The sequence below is a fragment of the Sceloporus occidentalis genome, unplaced genomic scaffold (genome assembly GCF_023333645.1).
Source record: "Sceloporus occidentalis isolate IW3139 unplaced genomic scaffold, rSceOcc1.0.p SCAF_1, whole genome shotgun sequence".
Classification (NCBI taxonomy): domain Eukaryota; kingdom Metazoa; phylum Chordata; class Lepidosauria; order Squamata; family Phrynosomatidae; genus Sceloporus; species Sceloporus occidentalis.
Window position 1 is genome coordinate 243357690 of NW_028316981.1, and position 19872 is coordinate 243377561.

The window sequence follows — 19872 nt, forward strand, 5'->3', positions numbered from 1 at the left end:
CTTTCTTTTCATTCGAATTTAAGAGAAATACCTCCCATTTGATAAACTCCTAAGATTTACATGTTATTTTTTTAAAAAGTAGATTTGTTACTGGAAATATTTTTGTTGGGTATTATGCATAAAGAACTGAAAAGTAGACATGGATTACTTCTTTGATATATGACAACAGCAGCAAGAATATTGTTTGGAAACTTGGAAATGGACTGAAGCACCAACGATGGAAGAATGGGTTGTTAAGGTCACTGAGTTAGTCCAAATGGATAGGTTCTAAAGTATAAGACAATTGAAAACTTTTTGAAAGATTGGAAACTGTTTATGGATTTTGAAGCTACAAGAAATCTACCAATGTAATACTCTGTGGTTATGGTTTTTAGTAATTTTAGTAGGATTTAGTTGGATCTGGAATGGTTGAATAATGCCCCTTGGAGGGTCAGAAATATTGTGTATTAGTTATTTGTCTCTTTTTTCTTTTGCTTTCTTTTATTCTGAACGTATATTACTTTGATCATAAATTAGGTTGCTCATGTTAAAATGAATTTGAAAAAAGGAAAGTGACACATCTGATACAGATGAAGTCTGTTCATGTGGAGAGTCTCCATATGAGCAAGGATGTTACAAAGCCAGGCTTTTGGCTCACATGAAGATTCATACATGCAGGAACTTCTCTCCTTCAGACTTGTCACTTTCCATATGAGAAGAGTTATGATGGAATGAGTGGAACTAAGGCTGCATCTGCACTGCAGTTGGACAATACTTTAACTGCCATGGCTCAATACTACAGGATCCTGGGATTTTAATTTGTAGAGCTCTCTGATAGAGAAGGCTAAATATTTCCAAAACTACAAATTCCATAGCACTCAACCATGGCAGTTAAAGAAGTCAAGCTGCATTATTTCTGGAGTGTAGATACAACATATATCTTTTTTTTTCCTGTTAGAGTATCACACATAGTGTGTAGGTTGTTTGCTGGCTTGTTACATCCAGTATCATAAAGGAGATGGCATCAGATTTGTACGCTACACAATATGGAATTCATGATCATAGTCATGAATACGTAACCGGGAGTCTTATCCCCTCTAAGGGCCCTCTTCATATTTTGATTTCCATGAGGAATGTAACAATTAAACAGAGCTGAAAGAGCTACAGATGAGGTGGGCATAGGTAATGTTGGAGAGGTATGAGTGGTTTGGGGATAATGGCTGCTGCTGTATTTTCAAAATACTGCAAGCATTGGAGGAGGAAGATAATGGGCCAAACACTAAATTTCTCAATTCTGTGTCAGCATAACAAAATTAGTGTTCTCTAGCTTTCTGTGGGTAATAAATTATTGTTCAGGTATCTATCACTGTAACTATTCCAAGGCCTACAAAATGATTGAAAACAAGTGGATGCTTCCAGATGAGACAAATGTGTCACAAGGTTGCAGCATTTGTTGCTGTACTTCTCAGGTTTGTTTTGTTTTTTGTTTTGTTTTTAAATCTAAATAACCTATTATGTTGGTTATTTTCTGGAAATTCCTGATACCAAAACTGCAAATACTGAAACATTTTATTCTCACCCTCAAATAGGGTTTTCTTTATAATTTAAAGACATGTCAGAAGAAACAAGGCTTCTTTACTCATTCCTTTTCTTTAAAAAACAATTATCTATGAAAAAATTAATAAAGAAAGAGGAGAAAATTTACTCAACAAACCAGGCTTTGGAAGAACTCTAGTGCACATCCTACAAAGAGCCACCAAAAAGAATGAAGTGACTGAACATGAAGTGGCAATAGCTGGCATAACCCAGAGGGAAAAAACAAAACAAGAGGCATTGCCAGAACTCATACATCTTTAGACCAGTGTGGAAGCATCCATAATGAGCCATATTTAAAGCAAACAAAATATCCTTTCTCAAAAGAGAGTTGTTTTTCTAAATACACATTCGGCATCCTCCCTTGATCAAACTGAGTATGCTTTAATCTGAAGAACATGGGTCAAAATAAGCAAATTTGATCATTATCTAATGTGGGAGACATGAGTCTGTATGACTGACAGCTGAGGAGTGAATTGATATGTCAAAGTTATTTTCCATTCTCATATTTTATGTTATTGGGTCCAGCTGAGTCTCCCTTACCTGAAATTCCAAAATCTAAAATACTCCAAAATCCAAAATTGTCCACACGGATGGGTCAGACAGCGACACCTTTGCTTCCTGATCATTCTGTGTACATAAATCTTGTTTTATGCATAAACTTATTTAAAATATTGTGTGTATAAGCCACAAAACATTAATTAATTTCTTGTTTAGACTTGGGTCCCATCTCCAAGAGTTCTCATGTATGTGCAAATACTCCTAAATCAGAAAAACTCCTAAATCCAAAACACTTCTAGTCCTAAGTATTTTGAATAAGGGAGACTCAACTTGTATTCATTTTTGTACAATTCTCTCTTTTTCTTTTTTCCTGCAATATTTTCACAAATGTAAGGCTGATAGTATCCAGTCATTCAGTCAGAAATAGATCATTCCACTAAGTTAGTATTCTATTTACCAAACCTTGGAAACATCAGGTTTTTGGACTTTTAACACCTACTATTATTTGACCAGCAGGGGCAGTGGCTTTGATGGCTGGGGGATTTGAGGAATTATAGTTAAAAGTATCCAAAAATGTAACTTTCCCAAGCTTTACTACTTACTCCTACCACAATTCCATCTTTCCCAATTATTCTTCTGTCTCTTCCAGCACATTTGCAAATGTTAAGCATTCTTTTGTGGTGGGAAGATATGAGCTCTGAAAGCCACAGAGGAGAAAAATGCAAAATAGAGTGGCAAATGAACTGGGGCTTATGGTTGTTGGTTTTGTTTTTTTTACAAGTCAAAATCTGCAGCAATACACTGCCTATGCAGTCAACACAAGCTACATTAATGGCACTTTTCCAAGATCAGCCCTATAGAAAGGTTTTTAACAAAAAAAAAAATATGCAAACATCAGGCAGCTCTGACAGTTCCATTTGGTTAGGAAACGCCTTTTGCTTTCACATATTATTGCTCAACTTGCAAGCAATTTTGCTGCTAAACTTTCACTGCCAAATGGAGCCACTTAAGCTTTTTTGCTTATCGTCTTTTTTATATCATTTCAGTGATTTGGGTATCCAAATAATGCTGTGTCTTTTTACAGAGGTCATTCTGTTCACACCTGGACATCAGGCTTAGCAAACACATAGGTCACTCCATCCCAGCCTTCACTATTTGGGCGAGATGAGTCTAATATTTTCTATATTATCTATAGCATTTCTAACGGGCATAAAATGAGCACATGCAGTCTTATGCAAATTGGCATTTTCTTTGTCCTCTTTTTTAGGGGGTGATGCATATCCTTCTTCTTGTTGTTGTTGTTGTTGTTCATGTGTCAGTGACCATTGAAAAAGCCCAGTTGGTCCCGTACAACCTGCATGCTGTTAGAAAGGAGCATTGACCCAATGATGGTTCAGGATCCCGGTTTTGGGGGCAGCACCTTGCAAATTGGGCTCAATAGGCACCTACTTGAGCAGGTTGACCTTCACTTCATTGCTGTAGGAACTGCCATTCATCCCTTTTAGATTCAGTCTACACAGACAGGGAGAGGGGAAAAGAGAAAGAGAGAAAGAATGACAATATATCTTCTCCTTTCTCCTGTTGCTGATCCAACTGGAGGACGAAGAAGAGGATGACCTAGAACCTCCACAGATAGTTAACCAATATGCTGCTGATTCCTGACTCTCTTTATTATTATAGGAAGCTATTTTAGTAGTAAACTTGTGTCTGCTGTCAGTAATGGACTAAATGAAGGTGATCAAACTGAAGTTTAAACCAGATAAGACAGAGATGCTTCTTGTCAGTTGAAAGACAGTTCAAGAAATAGGGATTAAGCCTGTACTATAGAGGGTTACATTTCCCCTGTAATGTCATACTTGCTGTTTAGGAGTATTACTAGACTCAATCCTAAACCTTGAGGCTCAGGTTTCAAAGGCAGCCAGGAATGCATTTGCAAAGTTAAGAGTATTGTGTCAGCTGTTCACATTTCTTAAAAAGCTGGGTCTAGCTACAGAGACATATGCCTGATTACATCCCATTTGGACTACTGGACAGACATCCTTTAGTATCCACTGGAGGTTGGTTCCAGGACCTTTCATGGATATCAAAATCCATGGATACTCAGAGCCCATTAAATACAATGGCAGAGTAAAATATACAAAATGGCAAAATCAAGGTTTGCTACTTGGAATTTATATATTATAAAAATATTTTCAAACTGTGGATGCTTGACTCTGTGGATAAAAAAAATCAGTGGATATGGAGGGCTGACTGTAACATAATCTGCATGGGGATGCTTTGGAAACTGTTCAGAAACTTCATCACATCCAAAATACTGTGGCCAAAGGACTGACTGGGACCAACTACTTGGAATATATAACTAACCCCTTGTTGAAGCAGCTTCGCTGACTGCCGGTTCCTTTCTAGGTGCAATGTAAATTGCTGGTTATAACCTAGAAAGCCCTTTGCAGTTTGGATTCAGATTATCTGAAATATCATATTTCTATGTGTGATCCTATCAGAATAAATCTCTTGGGTGTGAGAAGACTTTCTTTCTGTCCCATCACCATCACAGGCCCATCTAGAGAGCACATGGGAAAGAACATTCTCAGTGACTTTTATGAGAGAATTAGGCCCTCTCTTTACTCTCCTTTGTTGTAAACCATCTTGGATCCAATGCCAAGGAAAATGCAGGATATTAAACAAATAAACAAATAATGTTGATACTGAATACTGACCTTAGTCTGGAGGCACAAATACTAAGTCAGGCCTGCACAACATACAAAGGAGTTTGGGCAGTCCACAAAGATGTGAAACAACCTCAAGACTCAAGGCTCCTCTGCTGCTCAGCCTTCTGTTGAGGAGAGGGCCATGTGAAGGAGGAAGAAGAAGTAGGATGCTTGCCCTACAAAGCTCCTCTGCTGCTCAGCATTCTCCTGAGGAGAAGGCCAGGTGGTGGCGGAGGAGGGTGGGCAAACACTTGCCCTGCAAGACTCCTCCACCATCTGGCTTTCTCTTTAGGAAAAGGCCTGGTGGTGGTGACAGTGGAGGAAGATAGGAGAACACTCATCCTGTAAGATCTTTCTGCTGCTTGGCTTTCTCCCTAGGAGAAGGTCAGGTGGAGGAGGAGGACAGACAAATGCTCACCCTGCAAGGCTCCTCCTCCACCTGACTTTCTCCTGAGAGCAGTGGAAGAGGAAGAGGGGCAAACGCTTGCCCTACATGGCTCCTCTGCTGCTCAGAACTCTCTGGAGGAGAAGTCCGGATGGAGGAAGAGAAGGACAGGCAAGGCTTCTCCACTGCTCAGCTTTCTCCTGAGGAGAGGGCCGGGTAGAGGAAGAGGAGGATGGAATTAATATTATTAATAATTATTAATAATTGAGTAATTAAATTATTAAAACCCATCTGTGGCCCAAAGTTTAGCCTATTTTAATTTTGGCTCCTTCCTACTGCCAAGTTGTGCAGGTCTGTTCTAAGCACAAACTTCTCTTTATAGAACACAATCATTCCAGCCACTGACTTTGCTCAGAGATAACACTGAATGGCTGTATACCCCTTCTAGTGACTGAAGATACTCCATGGCACCCTCACTGGAGTAGCTTTGTGTCACTGGTGGGTTATCTGCAGGGCCAAACAAAAAGCCTGTGTTCTCCCTGATCTCACATTGTCCTGTTTGGATGACACAGGCCAAAACCCCAGGACCAGGACTGGGCTGGATTGTGGCAGACCAGACACAGATCCTGTGTATCCAGCCTGATCCTGGGGTAAACAGCCCTTAACACAGGTCAATTTGATTTCATGTTTATTGTGGAGTTTCCTGGAAACTCCACTGCAAACCTGGCTGTTCAAACAGCCCCTGCAAGCTGCTTACCCTTCTCCACTGTTGCTCCTATTGGAAAGTCCCCTGTCACTACATCTGATGTGGAAACAATGCCTGGCCATGTGGGTACAGGCAGGTGCCTCATTTCTGTATCAGATGTGGTGACGTGAGGCTTTTCAGTAGGCCGGAGCAATGATGCAGAAAGGTACAGAATGCATACATTATCAAGTCTCCAGGCCAGCACAGGGTCTGACCCAGGTGAGCACCCAGGCCAGAATAACATGTGCTTAGCCTGTGCTTTCCTAGACCATCTGGGCCTGGGAAGTGAAGGCTGGCTTGTTGAGTTCCCTCATTAAACCTGTAGAACCCTTTGTTCTCAACCATTGGGTGAGGGAGAATGCCATTCCTAAACTTTGAATGGCTGTGGGGCAGATTCATGTAAAAGACAAATTTTGCTTTTTTGTTTAAAAAAACATGTAATTCCTTTGCTTATTTTATGACAGAAACAAATTCTCAAGCACAGCCATTAAATAACCCATTTCTTTCTATGAATTTATAAAGGGACAACAATGTGATCGATCTAATCCCTGAGATGAAATGTCATTATCGCTGTAGTTTTTTAAATAATTTTTAAACCCTATATTTTATTTATTAATTAGATTTTCTAAGTCTCTTACATGGAAATGAAAACAATGTCAATTGTCTTAGTTACTTGAGTAAACAGATGCTCTAAGTTAAACGTTGGACCATATTATTTATGAATCTAAAAAGCAAAAGCAACTGTTATGAATGCTCATAATATCTGAGGTCTAGAATTGGCTGTCCCTCTGGATATTCTTTGTGGTTGGGAACTGCCAGTATGAATAAATAAGACAAACTCTATTGAATTATGTTTGAAGCATTACAAATACTAAATGTCTTGCAGAAATTTACATTTTGCTTTAAAATACTTCAGGGATGGAGAAAGAAAGAAAGAAAGAAAGAAAGAAAGAAAGAAAGAAAGAAGATCCATATAAATATTTTTAAAAAGCATGCAGTCACCTACATCTTTTCATTGCTTCAAGTTAAACCAAAATAATATATGAATCTAGTTTAATATGTATGTGGAATTCTGAGAATTGTAGTTTTGTAAGACATTTAGCCTTCCTTGTTAGAGTGCTTTGGTGCCACAACAAACTACAGTTCCAAGAATTCAATAGCACTGAGCCATAGCAGTTAAAGTGGTTTCAATCTGGATTGTTTCTGAAGTGCAAATTCAGCTTTGTAAAACATATAAAAGTAGGTTCATGTCAATTATCTGTATATAGTCAAATACATGTTTTAAAAGGGAAACCGGAAATAAGACAAATGATTGCAGGCTTGAATGATGATGGTGGGCTAATTCTGACAGAAAACTGATACATTACTCCTCAATTTTCTCATGTTCTACTCTGAAGCAAACAAAACAACAAAAGGTTTCTGGCAAAAACTATAAGGGAATAACAGCACCCTGGAGCAAAAAAAACAATGTAATGTCTAAAAGGGTAAAATTACCCCACTGGAAGAGCTGCTACTTTATTACAGCTCATAATTAAGTTGTAATTCCCCCTAATTACTGTGTGTAAATGACCACCCTTAAGATAAAGGTGTGTTTATGTACTTTCACATTTCCCTCTAATCCACTGGTTGCTGTTCTGCACCCACTCAACTGAAAATGTGTATAGTAATCTACTAATGAAGGACAAACCATATGTCTGATGAAGTATGTTATAGATATCCTGGAACAAATAAAATGTATTAGTCTTTAAGGTACCCAAACTTTTTGGTGTTTTCCCTTTAAAGAAGATGAACATTTCATTTAATTGCTCCATGAAAGATTGGCAAAATGAGACTCATTTCTTGGGAAGTAAATCTTTTCATAAAGTAGCCTCCACCTTCCAAATTTGACTCATTTGTAATGTTAAACTCATAAAAGCCCACAAATACAGTACTCATCACTTCTTGTTTCCTTCCAATTATGAGAAAGTTTTGAAGTAACTACACAAAACTTATTCCCTTTTACATACCTAAAAAGCATTTTACATTTGTGTTTGACAAGTCATCTACTTGGCACATAATAAGGGTAATTTTCATGGCTTTGTACTATACACACAAGAAATAGCTTGTGCAATTATAGTATGTCTCCACTTTGCTTCTTCTTGATTTATTTACCTGCGAAACCATTTATCGCCTCCCATCTCACTCTGTCATAAACATCACACCCTACATAATAAGTTTAGTTTGAGATTAAGGTTGAAAATGTTTCATAAAACAATAGCAGTTACATTTTTACACAGCCATTCATACAAATTGCATAGTATTTAAATATGGCTCATCTTTTAGTATGCAAATCTTTAAAATGCAAATAAGCAAATGTTTCCATCCTAAAGAATGTTATACCATTTAAAAATGCTTCCATGAATAACATGATCAAACACATAATTTAATTTCAAATTCAATTCATAATGGATGAAAACCAACCTAATGGTGTAAGACAACCCGCCTTTATATTATTTGCACATTTTACACAGAGTTGTTCTTATGACTATAAATAAAGAAAAGTAATCTGCAATATCCAGAAACCATTGATGGTAGTAAAAGAAGTCTGAAGCTAAACATAAACTTTAAAGTAGAAAGCTTTTCCTACCAGCACTGGAAGTGTGCCCAGTGTATAAACATTAGCATTGTTCAGTTAGGTCAAATTTACTGCTCCTATCCAAGAAGTAACTTATCAATGCTCTACTTGTCAACTAGCAGGATCTAGCTGCCACCCAGCAATCATGTTTCACAAGGTAATGATGACAATCTAGTGGTTTCTTCCCACGACAGAAGAAGACACAATCACTTCAGGCTAAAAACCTACGTCAGAGCTGGGTAATGTGCAGTCCTGGGGTCACATGTGCCAAAGCCATTTTTATGGTTCTCAACCCCCTTCATTGGATCACCTTTTTTTTTTTTTTTTTGGTCAAAAGAAGGATAAACCACATTTCTAGGGAAGCTTCCAGGAATGGACATTAATTTTATTTATAGCCTACAGAGCTCTTTGCAGCGTTCAAGATCAAAAAGTACTTATTTCTCAAACTCTGAAGTGAACTTACCATTTATACTTTTATCCACTTCATTTGTTTGGGGCAATTTTGTCATTGCAGTCCATATGAAATCCCTTGAACTTATTGTTCAGTAGAGACATACAGGATTGCACTGAAAGATGACTAAGGAAAATTTGGACAATAATGAGGTGCTGAAGTAAGGATTTCTCCAATGACATTGAAAATTTAATGGGATATTGGACTAAGGCTATCTGAGCAGGTAATGGGGCTTCTCAAGTATCAGGAGCCAGGAAATTCCAGAACCTATGTACTACCATGGAAAAGACATGCTTCCACACACTACCACCAAGTGGTATTCTACAAGATGTGATCTAACCATCAAATTCCTGATCTCTGGGTTTGCACATGAAAAGCCTCCCTCAGATAACCTGCTTCTGAGTATTTCAACACTTGATAGTCAGTAGCAAGACCATTGCTACTGACTATCAAGGCAATGTAGCCTGCAAAGCACAGATGGTGTAACATGTGCAGAGCATGGCATTTTACCCACACAATAGTGCACCCACATTTGAATCAGTAGAAGCTTCCAGGTCAGTCCCAAAGGGAATTAAATATAGTGTATTACACAGGCTGTATTATCCCTGTCCAGAAAAGGCATAGCTGATATTGCAAGAAAGCAATTACAGTGAACCCTTGGTATCTACTGGGGTTTGGTTCCTAGACCACAACACACACACACCCTGGATACCAAAATATCTATGGATGCTCATGTCTCATTAAATACAGTGGCCTAGTAAAACGGTGTCCCGTATATAAACTGGCAAATAAAGATTTGCTTTTGGGGATATATATATTCAAGCTGTGTATGGTTGAATCCATGGATAAAGAATCCATGAATATGGAGGGCTGGCTGGGATTAATCAAATTCCCTGCCCTTATACCTATGTCTAGTGTTGTTAGTTATTAAGTCCAGCCTGCATCCAATAAAAAGAGGACTCTGTTTTCTTTTGTGAGTGCAAGGAAGGTAAGGTAGCTAACATTATAATAATTAGTAAGAGGATTTTAATCTTGAAAAGTTCTCTTTGTTCTTTCAGTGATAAGAAGAAAAGTAACAAATCTAATTAGATGGGGGAACAGATTACATGGACATGTTGTCTCATTTGTGTGTAAATTTTACTAATTACTAACATTTTTCACAAAGTATTATTTTTATAATGAACTACTTAAATGGATATGTGGCAGATCTATAATAAGAAAACTGAAGGCAGTTACGGCAAAGGATGCATGTCTGTCTTTTCATGTGAATGTCTTTCCTTGCACAGGGATGGGATTTTTCAGCATGTGTTTCAGGTATGTTATTGAAAGGTGAGTGGTGTTTCCAGAGTCATATGGTAGAGTCTTTCTAGGACAGGGGTTGGCAAAGTATAGCCTGTGAGCCAGGGCTGTTTTTATGGCCCCATGGTCATTTTTATAGCCCCAGGGTCGTTTTATGGCCCCAGGGTCTCCTGCAGTAAAATGCCATTTAGGGAGTGAAAAGGGCATTTCCACCATTTTGGATTCCTTTTTGATCTCTCAGGGGTTAATGTTTTTAGGTGTTTTTTTTTTAAAATTGCTTATTTCAAAATACTCTGGGGAGTGTGTTGGGCATTTCCACTACATCCCCCCTTCAATCAATTTAGGCCTTCTCACTTCCTATTATTAAAAAAAAAGACCTGTCCTGGACCTAAAATGGAAAAGGAAGGTCATAAAACACAGAAGACATGCCTCCATGTCCCATAGGCATTTGGAGATATTTGGGAATCTGGGTGCATGAAAGGCCTGTCCTGGGTCTGAAATGACCCACTAGCTATCCATAACTGCCCACCTATGGCTCCTTTCTGCAAGTTTCTTGTAAGTTAATTTTTAAATGTTCATTCATATGAAACTACTCTACATATAAACATAAGCACAACAGGGATGAAGATGCTAGCACAAGGTCTTCTTCTAGCTACCTAATTTTCTATGAGCCTCCATATACCTTCTTTCCTATATACCAGACAAAATACACATTTCCAGAAGTTCATTTTCACATGATTTTACTAAACATAAAATAAATGATGGTATTTCACATGTCATTAGATGCCAACACTCTGTTTGTTGAATAACAATACATTATAGTGTGATGCCATATGGTGCCATATAATGCTTATAGGAGAATATATAGTCATGTGTGTGTGTGTTGCCCCATCCTCATTTCCTGTCAAATGAAGCTGTAAGCCAAAAAAGTGTGGATGATTAATATAACCCACACAAGTCAGCATCCTACAAACCATACTACCATTTTCAGAATATTCTGTGTAATAGTTAAAAATTTCCTGCACAAAACTTTCAATCTTGCACTCTCAAGAGAGTTATGCAGACAGCAGGTTTCTGTGCAATTAATGGCTGGTGACACACACAAGTGTAAACCCATCTTACATCTTTACATTGTTTTGTTTTGTTTATGTTGTGTGTTTTTTTAGTTGTGGAAACTGGTATTGCTTTTGACTGTTTGCAATGACCAAACGCACTCCCCTCCCCAGACTCACTGTTGTGTGGTAATAGTGCCCAACCTGGTGGCCATTCCATTACTGGTAAATTGTGGAGGCAGTCAGAGAAGCATGGGGCTATGTCTCCATAAAGTGATATCTAATTACATAATCCAGTAAGACCTTCCGAGAATCTCAATGTATTATGTCCTCTTTCTGTGTCTGATAATGAGGTCATAACCAGAAACTTCTCTAATTCCCTATGCTCTCCACCAGCAATGGAATCACTGTGGATGAGTAGGGGCTATTGCAATGAAACAGTGAGTCCCGGGGGTGATGAAGGGGAGCCATAGTGGAATTTTGCATGTGGAACTTTTGAGCTATACTTGACCCTGTAGGATCTCAGGCAATAAGTGGAAACAGGAACAGGATCACATCCATAGGCTCTGCAGCACATGGCACACACAGTGATCATACACCAGGGCCGGAGAATATGAGGCACTCCAAATATTGTTGGAATGTAGCTCATGTATCCCCCATCAAACCAATAGTGAGAGATTATGTGAGTTGTAGTCTAGCAACATTTGATGGCCACACATTCCTGAACACTGCTATACATATACATTCTGCAGATCTATACTTTCTATATGTGTAATCCTGCATGGAAAAATTCCATAAGAGATTTCTGGGAAAGTGACTCAATCAGTCATTGGAGATCAGTCCTTGGAGACCATTAACACAACTTATCGTGGGAACAATCTTCTTGATAATGAAATCTTTCACATTGTTCCAAGAACTGTTAAGTCTTCTACACTAATTCATCCGTCTCTATACTCCATCTCAAACAGTGGATATTTGTGGTGTATCACCTGAAAATCTGTGTGAGATAGATAGACATCACAACACTTGCTATCAACATCCTTTGCAATTTACAAACCCTGTATGAAAATGTGTTGAGTATTACAAACCAAAGTACACAGAAAGCCCCATTTTGGCAAAGAAAACAGGATGTCACTGTGAATTTTTAAGATGGCTTCTAGTCTTGACAGATACCATAGGGAGGCTATTTCAGTTTAGATTACCGAAGCATCTTTTCTACCACAACTGAAGCTCTTTGCTTCTTGAAACAATAAGAAAGCTCTGACAAGAGATTGCTTTGTCTCTGCTATTATTTTAATATTCTTTGCATTCCATTTTACTGCACTGTCACATCATATCAAGTGTACAATGGCAAACTGTAACACATCATGACTGTATATACCACACACTGTAACAAGAGAATGAGATGGAATCCTGCCAGGTTTCAGGAATTTTCTTCTCTCATTAATGTTTCTCCAGTAAATAAGAAATCCAATGTGTGTTTTTCCAAGGAAAAGCAGCATAATTCACCTTCAGTAGTGGCTCAGGCCAGGATCAACCTCTACCTTCATTTTGTGTGATCCTATGTGAATATTTTTAAAAAAACACTACCAGAGGAATCTTCTTCCATGCTGTTTTCTGCTCCTATTTCTCTCCTGTAGCTCTTTTGCTTTACTCTTCCCTTTATGGGGGGAAAATTACCCATTGTTTATAGTAGACTACTCTGATTTCTATTTTTCTTTTAAAGTTTCTGAACTGATGATGAATGCAAGCAAAAATTGCCTCAATCAATCCTAGCCCTTCTGGGCTACATTTGATCCATGATTTCTTTGAGTCTCAACCATTCCTTCCCTTTCGTTGCTCTGTCTAGGTCTGCTACCACAATTGCTCTTCTCATTCAGTACAGTGCCAGCCATCCTACTCCTTTCAAATACCAACTCCCTGGGCTCCTTTGTATAAAACAAAGGTGAAACAGAAATCAACAGGTTGGATTTGCCTTACATGTTCCCTTGGGCTTCAGGAGGATGGATGAAGTGGGCCGTGTGTAGCTTTGACATTTCAGTTTAGTTTTGAAACAAACATAGAGGTAATGGAAAAGCTAAGGTTGGCTCAGCTGCAGTAGTCAGTATTAAATCTGCCCACAGAAGCTATATGGCACTACAAGGAAGTATCAGCTCTAACCCCATCCTGAGGTTACCACTTGGTTTTGAGGCGTCCTCCCCTAGGAGAATTTGAAGTACAACTGAGTTTCTTCTTGGAAGAAATCTATGAACTGCCTGTAGAGATGGCCATCCAAAGGGACCAATTACTTCCATACTTGATGGCAATTATTTGATAGCATACAACTGCACCCTAGACTTCAGTATCTCATATAGTATAGTCATCTTCAAAAGTGAACAGAGAAAAAGTGATTATTTAAATACAGTGGCAACTGGCGCCCAATTAAAGGCACGGATGAAGGAAGTCTGGATGCAAACAAGTAGGTTCACAAACCTAAGAAAGCTTGGACTTGTGTTTCTCAAACAGTACTCCCATGTTTTTTTTAAACTCTGTTTTTGTATTTACTGGTTGGATATATTTTATATTGTGACGGCTTTTAGCTTTTGACAATAAAAAATTTCTACTACTTTCTACTACTGTTTGGTGATACCTTCCCTTTGATTTTTAAGTGGCCATCCTATCTTTAATCTTCATCTAACAACTCCTCCCCAACATAATATACCTGGTAAGGTGATACATCTACAAATATTGACTGTACCTGGTACTGGGTAGTTGCTTCCTTCTTCCAGGATGAGAGTCAGGCCTTGTCTGCACAGGCCATAAGGCACGCCCCCCCCCCCCCAACATACACACACCCTGGTTATGGCATTGTCCTATCTAGATGATGCATGGCCCAAATGCTAGTTCTGGTGTGGGTAGTCCAGAGCACATCTGACATGTCTTGTAACAAAAAAATTACCTGTTGTGCCAAATCTTCCCAGAAGATCTGGAGCTCACCATCCCTGTGCCATGGTGGCTGTCTACATGGGGGGTCACACTGGGCCACCCAGTGTGTACACCACCACCATGAGTCACCTGTTCTGAAGTCAGAATGAGGTGCCCAGCATGTGACCATTGCTGGGTGCCTCATTCTGACCTCTGAGATGAGCAACTGCTGGTGGCAGCAGTTGCACCGTGCAGCCCAGTGGGATGCCCCTGCCTATGGTGCGGGAAAGGAGGCAATGGTGTCATGAGGGTTGGTATCACCTGGTGTGATAGCTCATGATGTCACCCCACCGATTGGCATCCTCCCATACCATACCATACTTATCATACTATACCATAAAGTATCCTTAGTAATGTTTTTTTTGGGGTTTCCCCACATTATCCTTAGTAATGTTTTGTGTACTAATGTTAGTAATAAATCATAATTCTCATATATCACTGGATATATGGTAATAGTTGTGACATAAACAATTTGCAAAATTAAAATTATACTTTTAAATTACAATATCATATGCACATGTATTTACCTGTATATAGAGTCATGTGGATCAAGTGAAAATTTGGCAAGATGTGATGTTTATTAAAAAAAATTAGAAGTTTTTAAAATTTTAAAAATAAAGTTTTAATATTTAAAATTTATTTTAAAAAAAAACACCATGGGGCCTCTCCTTTCTCCTCCCACTGAGCCTCAGCCCACTCACACCATCTCTTCAGCATTTTAAAGGAACACAAGCAAATGCCACGGCTGTTTTCACCAAAAGGCAGGTGTTTGGGGAGCATTAATGTCATACCTCCCTTATAATGTCACCTGGTGTGGTCTAAAAAGAACCACACACCTCTAGTCATGCTCCTGGATGGAGGTCAAGATATCGGACAAAATGAATCAGCTGCAGGCCCAGGATATTCCAGGTCATCAATTGAATATTCTGGCCAGTACAGACAAGGCCTCAGTCAAAAAAATGTCTCCCTTTTCACTGATTCATGTCACATTTACAGGTATGTGTTGCACAACCAATGAAGCAACTGTGGTGCAGGCATACTCTCATTACAATCATCTACATCAATCCTCAGGAACAACATTTTTGTACAAAGCAAATTGTGGTGTGAGAGTTCACAGAATACACTCCAGTCAAACTGTGTAATGACACAGCAGAGATAAGTATTAAGTGTCTTTGAAGATAATAATGTTGGTTACACTACATAGATAAGGGCATTAATATACTTGGAGAATAGTTCTTGTAGCCTCACATTTGAAAGGTCCCCCTGTTCAAACACAATGTTTTCCTCCCAAGTGTCCCAATCAGAGGGCTGCAAATAGTTAGAATATTTCACTTGTCTTGCTCTTAGAACTCTACTGTTGATATTAGACATTTAAATAATTCAGAGGCATTATCATGCAAATTGGTTTATAATGTGAAATGGATGAGAAAGAAATCCATTTCAATGGACTGCTTTCTCCTCCAATGATGAGAAAACCAGAAAATCTAAAGCTACCCAGTTCATAGATATTTTGCAATTTACTCCCAACAGTCATTTCTGAAAATGTAAATGTTATGATTCTGAAATGTAATCTCCATCTAGACAAGTGGCTAGAAGCATCTTCAACAGCTAAACCTGATACCTCAGGTATGACCATACCTACTTGAAAAGAGATAACTTGCCTTCAGTGATCCTGGCATGTATTTATTTATTTATTTATTTATTTAGTGCTGTAGATTTACACAGCGCTGTACATACCGACAATAAAATCAATAAAAATGAAACCTGCAAATGGCGTACATTCTACAAAATACATATAAATCAATAGATAGTAATACAAAATAGAATTAGATAAAATAAGGAGGCAACAGATTGAGAACGGATTGGCAATGTCTCTTTTGGAACACTGAGATGCCAATGGAAAGGGTTCAAAACAAGGTACAAAACAGGGATCTGATCATTGCAAATATGCCTGTATTTTGTTATCTTCAAAGGCTTTCAATTGGGTTTTGGGTGCAATTGACAGTGTTGCTTTTGACTTTTTAATCATCTTGACAAATTGGGACTTCATAGGAACATAAGAACCTGTCTTATAGCAAGTCAAATTATTTATTCATCTAGTCAAGTATTATCAGCTTTGATTGGCAGCAGCTGCCTAGGATTTCAGACAGGATTCTTTCCTAGTCCCACCTGGAGATTCCTTGGGTTGTGTTGCGATGGTCTCCTTCAAGCTCTAGCCATCCATTACCCTATTTAGCCTCTGAAATCATATGGGATTTGTTGTGTTCAGGATAGCATGGTGATCCACAGCTGTACCACGACTACTTTTATGTTTTAATATTCACTGCATCCCACATATACCTGCATGGACCCTAAGATCTTCTCCCACGCTTCTGAAAATGTCCTTGTCAAGTGAGGTTTAGTGGCTGTCTAAAACTGATAGTCCCAAAAGTGTGGAATGTCCTGAGAAAGTCTGGTAAACTACTTGAATTCTGGTTTGCTTGCTTGCTTGCTTGGAATCAGGCAGATCATTTGTTTAAAATCCCAGTTCTTTAAAACTGTGTAGGCTTATCTGATGTAGTTTACAATACTGCTTTAGTTTCATTGTCTGATTTGTCATTAATTTTACAGCATTTCCTCTTGTACGGTGCTGAAATTTAGTAACTCCCACATATCTGTTGACATATGTTTATGCTACCGAACTAGCAAACAGGATCTTGGCCTAGTTATCATTTTATTGTCATATTTTAACGTGCTATTTTTATTCTGAGAACCAGCCAAAGAACCACATATTAAGGGCTACTATAAATAATGAAGATGGGGAAAGAGGGAAGTCTGGAGTCTAAGCATGACAAATCCATTCACATAATAAGCTACATTATCCAAAAGCTTTTTTCTGTTGTACAGCCATTACCTACTTTCTTGCTAGGAAATAGGGTTATGTGACCTTTTCCACCAGGGAATTAGATACAGGAGTACACATAAATCAATATTTGTCTGAAATCTTTTACATATATACAAGCTTATAGGCAAGCACACTACAGAAAATCTTCTGTAGCCCATTAAAACATACTTTCGCACCTGAGACATTATTGAACTCAACACAACCCTCGTAAGATATGTCTTTCTCTCTCATTTAGTATCATGTCAACATTAGGGCTGCTGTGGGCAATAGGTAGGATGACTCACTGAGGATTTGTTGAAACGAAACAGATATATTTTTCTTTACCTGTTGTTCCACAGACAGAAAAGCACAAATCTTATACAAACAGTGCTTAATTCCACATCCATGATTAGTGTTGTAATTTCCTTGTTCTTTGTATAAATTTTATTACCCCAGAGAGGCAAGATAACTAAAAAAAAAATCTTGTTCAGTGGGAAAATGACTCATGATGCATCTCTTCCAGGTTTGGTTCTTCCTTCTTTTCATTTAGCATACAGGCAAAGATCCTCAGGTCAGGACTTCCATAGCCCTAAGATTTCAGTGCTAAAACCTGAGATCTAGAGCTGTCCCCTAACTATATCACAGAAAGCAGCACTTGGAGACGTTGTTGTTGTTGTTGTTGTTGTGTGTCTTCGTTGTATTTTACTGACAATGACCCTAAGGCAAACCTATCAAAGGGTTTTCTTGGAAATATTTGTTCAGAGGAGTGATGTTACAAAGTGATATTACAACGTGTTATCTCTTGTGCTGTCTTTAAGCATGACATGTCACTCATTAGCCACAGTCACACCAACTGTACCATTAAAAAAAACCACTTAGAGGCAAAACAGACCACACAAGATTGGGGCCACCCTGGCATCGCTCAACCTGCTCTCATGACAACCACATACCACAGCCCGGAACTGGCCCAAATAGGAGCAGAAAAGATCCGCTCCTATTTGGGCCAGTAAAAAGCTGCCTTAGGCTATCCTGCCACAACCCCAGGGCAGCTTCAAGGTGCTCTGATGGCATGTGGTGTCAAAATGCCATGCCTCCAGAGCAGCTTAAAGCTCCTCCCATCTGAACGGCTGGGCGGCTTCCGGGCAGATTCAGTAAATGCAATGTCGAAATGTCATACCCCCAAGCCACCAGGAAGCTGGCTTTTCTGGGCCATTTGTTTGGCCTCTTAGTCTAACAAGTGTGGAATATATGAAGGCAGGAATACACGTGTGTGCGCCTACACACAAACACACACAAAACACAGCTTTTGCCCTAAAGGAGCCTTTTAAAGACAAATCCCTCCTCTGTCCAGAGCACCAGAGAAGAGGATCCAGAGCTCTCAGAACTCTAGGTGTAAAGCTTTTTTCATGATCGGTATTACTTCAGGCGGCAGCAGAGGAACCATGTGCCTCAGCATACTCCACTAAAAAAAAAGACCATCATAAAATAAAATAGTATGACAAAAATGCATGCAATTTTTATATGTGCAAAAGGAGTGGACATTCAGTTCCAGATCTGTAAATAAACTAAGTTAGAGCAGGGATGAGCAGAGTGAGGCCCTGGGACCATATGTGGCTGGTTTTGTAGCTTTTGATCCCATTAAATTTATTGGACAAAAAAGGGAGCATTGTCTCTCCTGGAAGTCATCAGAAGCAGCAGCTCACCATTTAAATAGGCAGTGAGAGCTGCACAGTGCAGGAAGCAAGGGGGACACATGGTGAGGGCTAAAGATGAGCCAAGAGAGAGAGAAAGGTGAGCAGTGCAAGAATCAAGGGCAGGATGCATTATGATAGCACAAAGTGAGATGAGAAAGGGAGAAGGAGAGAAGGGAAAGTGTGTGGATGAGGGAAAAAGAGGGGAGGAAAGATAAACAGTGCAGCAGCAGGATATAAGGAGCAAGAGATAGCTTAAGGAGAGGCAAGGTGCAAAGGAGGGGAATGTGGTGTCACAAAGTGATGGAAAGAGGGAAGGGGGTAGAAGATCCAGCAGCAGCATGCAAAGAACAAGAGCCATGAATTTAGTCCAGGAGGGAGGAAGAATGAGGGTGGAACAAGTTAGGAGTACTATGAAGGAGGAAAGGCAGCAAAAATAGAAGTTTTCTATGGGAAGAGAATAGTGCAATTTATTATTCCAGTGCTCCAAACAGTGTTTCCCAAACTTTGATCCTCGAGATATTTTGGACTTCAGATCCCAGAATTTTTAACTGTTGGTTAATTTGGCTAGAGCTTCTGAAAGTTGAAGTCCTGAAGGACCAGTGTTTGGAAACCATTGTTGTAGAGGCACATGGCGGCCTCCCAGCTTCACGTTTTCTTGGATGAGACTAATTATTTAGAACTGTTTCAGCCTGGCTTCAGGTCTGGCCATGGGACAGAGATAGTTTTGCTTACTTTGTTAGATAACTGACACTGGGAACTAGACAAGAGGAATGTGTCCGTGCTGGTTCTTCTGGTACTCTCTGCAGCTTTAAGTACCATTGCCCATGGTATCTTTCCAGGCCAACTTTCTGGGTTGGTACTTGAGGATACTGTTCTACAATAGTTCCAGTCCTTCTTGGACAGGTGGACTCAGAAGGTGGTGCTGGGTGTCACATTCTAAATTCTATGCCCATGCAGAAATTTGAATTTAGCTCTCCCTCTTCCAAATTCAGCAATGTAAACCTTACTCTAAACTAGTTCTCTG